This window comes from Montipora foliosa, chromosome 4 (genome assembly GCF_036669935.1).
Source record: "Montipora foliosa isolate CH-2021 chromosome 4, ASM3666993v2, whole genome shotgun sequence".
In the NCBI taxonomy this organism is placed as follows: Eukaryota; Metazoa; Cnidaria; class Anthozoa; order Scleractinia; family Acroporidae; genus Montipora; species Montipora foliosa.
The window spans coordinates 38421593-38429092 of NC_090872.1; the positions used below are offsets into that span (position 1 = coordinate 38421593).

The 7500-nt window shown below is 39.9% G+C and overlaps 1 long non-coding RNA gene across 1 annotated transcript in view; it reads left to right on the forward strand.

Annotated features, from left to right (window-relative positions):
* LOC138000758 (uncharacterized) overlaps positions 1–7152 on the forward strand; it is a 30227-nt gene extending 23075 nt beyond the window's left edge. Inside the window, exon 6 of the long non-coding RNA XR_011123191.1 lies at positions 5576–7152. This is a non-coding gene — a long non-coding RNA (uncharacterized lncRNA). The remainder of the gene's footprint in view (positions 1–5575) is intronic.
* Positions 7153–7500: the final 348 nt, after the last annotated feature.

A 7500-nucleotide genomic window follows, 5' to 3' on the forward strand; every position in this document is an offset into this window, starting at 1 on the left:
CTTGAAGACTGCTGTTCTGAAGATTTGTAAGCGTAAGCAGTGTGATCAATTATAGCATTTTACAACTGCCTATCCTGCAATAAAGTTGCGCTGATTAAATGCCAGCAACAAGTCATTCCATTTGCCTGTTTTAAGCAAACAATCTATCAAGTCCTGCTGGATTTTGATGATTAAATGTCTGTTTCTCGCTCGGCCCCCAAAACAAACTGGTCGCATTTTAAAAACAGCTTGTTGTACAGATAAGTGACTTCTTCAGACGTTGCAGTATTGCCTTTAAATGAGGTTATTCAAGCAAAACAGGCAATTCTACTTCTTGAACTGTAATGTTGTCCTTACTTTTACTATTGCTATATTCCTGGGCTTTCCAGGCGGTAAAAAATAGGTTTCTATTTCATTCACTGATTGACGTGCAATTTTCGATGCCCCTTGGCTGTTATGGACAGATAGAGAACTAATTGCTATTTTTGCGTAATATGGACCACCTCGAAGTTTGCCTAATAACTCTTTTACATAACACTTAAAACCAAAGTAAATGAAAAAGAAAAAATACAATAAAGACAAATTTAAATGTCAAATAAAGGCTGAATATGAGCAATTCGAAATTAAACAATACAACTTTCTATATCGCCCTTCTCGGAAATGACGTTTTCCCGAATGTCTGGCCCTAATCTGAAAAATTACAGCTTGGTTTTATGACATTCAGCGAAGCCGGCACATCAACTAACCCGGGTATTATTTTGACAAGAAAACCGACAAAAAAGTACCTATTACAAATAGCGATTCTGCGTGGCTTATAAATTACGCTTTTTAGCGAGACAGAAAGGTTGATAAACGCACGGATGGTTCCTCGGTGATCACTCTACGAAACTGACTAAAAGACCAGTACCTGCATGTTAGCCAGCCAGTTGTGTCCGGTCAACTTTGCGCCGGGCTGTACAGCTAAATCTAGCCACGGGTTGGCCAAATTTCCCTCGTTCTAAAATTACCGGGATAATTTTCCTTGTCATATTTGAATCAGCATTTCCTAGTTTGACATTTGTGTTTAAAATTAAGGCTCTGTTTAATGGTCACTGACACAAAAGTTAAATGGTTCTGAAAAGCGCTAATGATATTTGTAAAATAACGCATCTTATTCAACAGTTTCGTTATGTTGCAAGCTGCAAAAAACGTATAACTGCATTTATTGCAAATATTGGGCATAAAGAACTAACATATCCTGTCCAGTTCACCAAATTGCGATTTTTGGTCGGTACTACTGAATAAATATTTCATATTCGTCGAGTAAACACTTGTAAGAAAGAAACTCCAAAAACAGTAAAATTCGAAAACGTCTTGGATGCCTTATAACTTAAAAATTTATAAGACCTAAGCTATTAATATTCATGTAGAAATTATACCATCAACAAATTTTGGAAATTGTTTCTGAAGAAAGGTTGGACATTAAAACATCATTCTACAGTCATACGGAACGCTTCAACAATATTTTTAGAGACAGAGAAAGCCAACACAAAGGAATTGAAGCCTTGAATTGTACCCTTGTTTTACATTGACTGAAGTGAGGAAAGGGCAATGTTATCCCTGGTCCAGTAACACAGGGACACCGATGTGGTGTAAGAATTTTGCAAAGAGATTTTGCTGTAATTCTCTTTCATAGCAGAAGGTACGAGCGGCTCGTAGTGACAAAGAAACTATTATGTTGAGAAGAGGCTCGAAATAAACCTGTGGCAGTATTGGTACCTTTTTCCCCTCTCGTCTATCAGACGAGTCTTTTGATTCTGTAGTTAATGTTTAGGTGTTCCGTGTTTCGTAGAAAGAGTTAGTAATATTTCATTTAATTGTAAGTAGCTCACCTAGAATAGACATGCTACCTGCCGGCTACTATGGTCTCTATATATTCTAATTTTGTCAAAATGGAGTGAAGTGAAAACTGTATACTAAATAAATGCAAGCTCAGAAAGTACTCATAATAATGTTTTCGTTGGCTCTATAGTGGATTTATTCACAGCATTCTTTCAAGAGCATTTCCTTTTTATCATCATTTTCTACTCAAGTTTTTGCCACAGCATAACTAAGACCGTGAAGTTCACCAGAGCCTATAAGCCAGGCTCCTGTCTTCACTTCATGTTTGCGGGTCAAAGAAGGCGTGCGCATGTCGCTTATTTCCATTTTTGTGTGGGATTTCCCCACACTTTGTCAGCACCGGCGATATTCCTCGCTAACCGTTTTCTCGTCTGCAACTTGGGATTCTACGGAATCTTTACTCGACATTTATCACTATACCATGACAAAATGTATAGAGGACGTTTTCCGTGTTTCCATAGCCTCATATAAACACAAGGGGGATTTGGGAGAATTCTCAACAGTTATGCAAACCCTCGACTGCGTCTCGGGTTTACATAACTGTATCGAATTCTCCCAACTCCCCCTAGTGTTGAGATGAGGCTATGGAAGCACGGAAAACGTCCTCTATTGCTTAATTATTTCATAATGACCATTGCCAACAGAAATTAAAGCAACTTGTGTACAAAACTGAGACTTGTCAATGAAAATACTGCTGCTTTTTTTCTTTAACCACAATCAATTGCCTTCTCTTTTCGGCTCACCCTCTAAAATTTCTAGCCTTACAAAGCCCGACATTTCAGATTCAACACAACAAAGTGACAAGCATTTTAGTCTTCTTCACCTGGCTCCATAACTATGCGATTTTCTCGAATTCTTCTTCGGATCCCTTCTTGGTTTCAAAAAGCGGTTACTTGATTTTCTTCATTTTCTTCGTTGGCATAGTTTTTAATCGTGTCTAAACCTTTCTTGTTCTTAACTTTCCTTTGAAGAAGTCTTCACTGCTTTGTTTTCACTGATTTGCATTTACTGCACTGCAGTCTTCTGGTAAATCTTAAGTAAACAATTGTACAAATCATGGGGTGGCCATGCGTAGAGGCCTTCAGCTTCTTAGGTCTACTCTCCTCAGTTTCCATCATTTCCCGTATCTAAAAATGAATTTTAATGCTAACCACAATATTAAAAAGGACTATAAAACTCTGGGAAAATGGAACGCAACGAAATAACAACACTGAAGAAACTAGTTTTCTGTTCAATATGGTGGTTCGAAGGTTCGAAGTTCGCCACGCATCCGCCAACAAATTGACCTGTTCCCAACTGTTTGGCTTCATAGCTCAGTTGGTCAGAGCATTGCACCGGTGTCACAGAGGCCACGGGCTCTAAACCCGTCGAAGCCACCTGAATTTTTTAGGTGTCTATTAGAGATGCTAATCTTGTTCAGTTAAGTGAGAAGATCGGTCTTTTTGTCGCTTTCGTCTGTAACCCGCACTTGAAACGTACACTTATTTCATTAACCATATAATTATTGCGAGAGAAGCTGTTCCTGCTAAATATAGATGGTCTCAGTAAATGGGAAAAAAATGTGTGAATTTGAACTGCTAGGTCATTTCCCTGCTCCGATTTATTGCTGTCACGGTGTTTTTCTTAGAACAATCCACCCGTTAAACAAGACATTTCCAGCCAATCAAACGCCTCATATAGTAAATTATTACCCTACAGTAGGGACTGAGAGTGTTCAGTCGTGCGAAACGAAATTTGATAGAAGATTTATCGAAATTGGCCTAGTCCCTATCAGCTTCAGGAAAGTGTCTATTTTTAAATGAAAAACAAAACGTAAAAAACAAGGTGACACACTTTAACACCAACCCAGTGTGGCCAACTTTCGATATATTAAAATTCAGTCCTAAACAAAAGGCATCATCTCGAGGCTCTGGGGAATAAATACAAGGATTTGTATGAGTTTATTCCCCGGAACCTCGAGATGATGCCTTTCGTTCAGGGCTGGATTTTAATATATCGAAAGAAGGATTTTGGCAGCCATAGGTAGCTATTTCGGTCTTTCTTGGCATCACCAGCATGGCGTAGCTAACATACCAGGCGGGTTGGTCTTAGCTTGTGTCACCTTGCTTTTTGCGTTCTATTTTTAAGCCACGTTTTGCGGGAAAATAAACAATAGACCAATTATTCTAACTAAATGTTGTACCCAATTCAAAACGGCACAAAACGTTTTCTTCCAGGTATTTATTTCCATATCATTAAATGTGAAAGCTTCATTATAATCCAAAATTAAACAAAACTTACCTGGAAGTTGAAATTTGATTGGGGTTCTGCCGAGTCACCAGGAACAAGGAATTACGAGAGATAGCACTTACAGCCAAAACTGCTCAGTCTTGAAAGCATATCAGTGTGTCCATCAGGAAAATGAACACGAGCATGAGGGTGGGTTTATCCTCAAGGCATGGGCACGTAGCGCCTTGTTCCTGGTGACAGAATCCCAATCAAACTTCAACTTCCAGGTAAGTTTCGTTTAATTTTTGATTCTGCCTCGTGGCCATGCACTGCAGACTCACGTGAGCCTTCAAAGTATCTGATGGACACACTGTGAGTATAACACAAGTTTAATGTCAATTAGTTACATCATGTTATATGTGATGGACACAATCTCGGTGAGCACAAACATTCTAAATGTGTCCAAAGATCCAAACATATTTTCTCATAATTGTCTTAATCCAGCGACTAATAGTGTCTCTGCTGGCTGCCCTGTGGGGCTTTGTATGAGTTATTAGACGTTTTGCTATATTACCCCGAAGATCCTTGGCTCCATGCAGGAACTCTGTACACACTGAGCTAACTCGTAGTTTGCTGTATTCAATGAATTTTGATTCTTAATGTCTGGTTTGCTTTGCTTTACGTGTCTATCCAAAACAAAAGTATACCCGAAAGATTCGTTGATCATGTAATTAATATCCAATTGGGTTAGTGGTCTTCCCCCGTTGTGCAGTGACCAACGCAATAAGTATGACAAACTTATGGGTAAGGTCCTCTAAAGATGTGTCTTGCACTGGCGGCATAGAACGAAGATAATTAAGAACTAAGGTGACATCCCAGACTTGACTGTACCGTGGAACTGAAGGGCGTGTTTGAAATACACCCTTCATGAATCTCTTAACATAGGGGTTTTCCCCAAAGGAAACCGTAGCTGTCTGAGATATCAGCGCAGGCAAGGCACACCTGGTAGTGTTTGGGGCACTGTAGCCTAAACCAGTTCCATTCAAATCCGTAAGAAACTCTACCCCAAGTTCTATAGGTGGTGAAAATGGATCAGCCTTCTTCTGACCACAGATGAAACCCCAGCGCCTGATATGTGTGTTGTACTGTGCTTGGAACTTTGGTCTCCAGGGCCCCGTTGTTCGAAGGCCGATTAACTTAATCCAGGATTAGCGTAAACTTTTGCTTCAAGTTTTAAATTTTTGGTGAAAGTTTCTTTTGCTTATTTTTGTTTTTGAAGATTGACTTCTTCTAATGTAAAACTTTGCCAAATATCAGCGTTGAACAACACTTGGGAGTAGAGAAATAAACTCCTTGGTTAATTCTTAATCTGGGGTTAGCGTTAATCGGCTTTTGAACAACCGGGCCCAGGATGACATGATGACATCGGCTACAGATTGAAAAAATCCTTTGTTTTGGAGGGAGTTCCTGATAATAGACATGCTATATGCCTCTATTTTTTCCGCAGTGGATGCAGTGTCAGTGTCCCTGGCAGTGTCAGTAGATTATCCTGCTGAGGTACTAAGAGAGGGTTCCTCATCAGCATCCTCATGAGCAGGGGACACCAAGGCTGAGAGGTCCAGTTTGTGACAACTAAGATCCTATCCGGTTCGTCTTCTTGAACCTTCTGAAGGCAGCTATTGATTAAGCTAAAAGGTGGAAAGCATCTACATACAGTGATCCTTGATCTGGGCACCAAGAAACATACAAATTACACTGTGTCTTCAGCCTGGAGGCAAAAAGATCAATTCTAGGGTTTCCCAGAATATGTGTAAGGTATTTAAAAACTGATGAACACTCTGTTTGGTCATTGAATTCTAAAGACTTTTTATCAGCTGTGACATTCTTATTCCAGGCACTGAATGCGTTGAACTCAGCCAAATTTTTCTCTCGATACACCACAACCACATTTTCTTGGCAATGTCATTACACTGTTGTGACTTAGTGCCTCCCATGTTATTTACATAAGACACAGCTGTAGTATTATCCAACTGCAGTTGGATGTGGGCTCCTTTGCAGTCTCTACAGAGTGATTTAGAAGCATAAAAAGCTGCCAGCAATTCTAAGTAATTGATATGCTGACTACATTCATCCGAATTCCATCTGCCACCTGTGGAGACATCCGCCCTGACACCTCCCCAGTCTTGAAGGAAAGCATCTGATTGGAGAACAATTCCTGGATTGCCATGAGAGATAGGGCAGCTGGCTGAATGGATATGCGCAACCCACCATTGAAGGTCTGCAACACAGTCATTGCCAAGGACAGTATTGGCTGCGTAGTCCCCTTTATGTGTATGAAGTGCTTGACACTTGTCAGTGCATGGAGTTCTAAAGATCTGAAATACAGTGGTCCATGCTCCACAGCAGGAAAACTAGAAACTACAACGCCAATCAGTTCTGCAATTGCTCTGATTGTGCATTCTGGGTGGCTAATATGTGACTGACACAAATGTTTAAGTTTTTGTACTTTGGTGTCTGTCACTTTGATTTCCATGGTGATTGAATTGATCAAGAAACCCACGAAAGTAAGTTCTTGTGTAGGTACGGTATGAATACTGATTTTTCATCATGTACAACAAAACCTAGAAACAAATCGACGGTGGTACAGACATTTTGTATGCAGTCTGCATAAGTGTCACCCTGCAGGTAAGAATCATCAATATATGCTGATGACAAGTACCCCAGCTGCATTGAATAGACAGGTTTGATAAGTTTGGTAAATATCCTAGAGGCATTTGTAAGACCATTTGGCAAACAGGTGTACTGAAACAATTTGCCTTGCCACAAAAACTTGAGGTATTTTTGGTGGTTTTTTTAAAATTTAACTTAATTTAATTGATTCAATTCATGCACTGGCAGGAGAGAGAAACAGAACGTTCGTCCCGATAGGCACCTAACCCCTATATCTATAGATCAAACCACAACACCGGGAACTCCATCCCCTACTCTTCTCGAATAGTGTGAGGGTTCTTTAACGTCCCAAAAAATGTAAACCCAAGGGTTATGAGACGGGACCTCCGGCTTATGGTCCTTATCCGAGAAGACTTGAAAGTCTAACCATTCGCAGATATCGTTACAAAGGCAGTACTTTCTCCTTAGTTATTTAAAGACCCTGAGTGTTGCTCTGGCCGGAGTTGAACTCACGACCTCCCGCGTAACAGCCCGATGCTCAACCAAGCCATAAAACAGCCTGGGGTAACAAGGTTAATTGCTGTTTCCAGAGTTTCCATTTTAAAATAATATTAAGGTATGAAGGCATTTAGCTCTTTTAAATTTAGTATGAGTCGGTATCCTAGCCCATTTTTCTTAGGGTTAACAAAAATTGTAGGGATAAATTCTCATTTTTCATATTTGGAAGGCATAATTACTCCCTTTTCCAAGCGGTTGTTAAGC